The sequence below is a fragment of the Salmo trutta genome, unplaced genomic scaffold (genome assembly GCF_901001165.1).
Source record: "Salmo trutta unplaced genomic scaffold, fSalTru1.1, whole genome shotgun sequence".
NCBI classification, from domain to species: domain Eukaryota; kingdom Metazoa; phylum Chordata; class Actinopteri; order Salmoniformes; family Salmonidae; genus Salmo; species Salmo trutta.
Genome location: NW_021822911.1, coordinates 8,776,150 through 8,776,946, shown reverse-complemented (window position 1 = coordinate 8,776,946; position 797 = coordinate 8,776,150).

The window sequence follows — 797 nt, the reverse complement described above, 5'->3', positions numbered from 1 at the left end:
CCTAGATCATAATGAATCAGATTAAATGGAGAGGGGGGACCTGATCCTAGATCATAATGAATCAGATTACATGGAGAGGAGGGACCTGATCCTATATCATAATGAATCAGATTACATGGAGAGGGGGGACCTGATCCTAGATCATAATGAATCAGATTACATGGAGAAGGGGACCTGATCCTATATCATAATGCATCAGATTACATGGAGAGGGGGGACCTGATCCTAGATCATAATGAATCAGATTACATGGAGAGGGGGGACCTGATCCTAGATCATAATGAATCAGATTACATGGAGAGGGGGGGACCTGATCCTAGATCATAATGAATCAGATTACATGGAGAGGGGGGACCTGCTCCTAGATCATAATGAATCAGATTACATGGAGAGGGGGGACCTGATCCTAGATCATAATGAATCAGATTACATGGAGAGGGGACCTGATCCTAGATCATAATGAATCAGATTACATGGAGAGGGGGGACCTGATCCTAGATCATAATGAATCAGATTACATGGAGAGGGGAGACCTGATCCTAGATCATAATGAATCAGATTACATGGAGAGGGGGGACCTGCTCCTAGATCATAATGAATCAGATATCATGGAGAGGGGGGACCTGATCCTATATCATAATGAATCAGATTACATGGAGAGGGGGGACCTGATCCTAGATCATAATGAATCAGATTACATGGAGAGGGGAGACCTGATCCTAGATCATAATGAATCAGATATCATGGAGAGGGGGACCTGATCCTAGATCATAATGAATCAGATTACATGGAGAGGG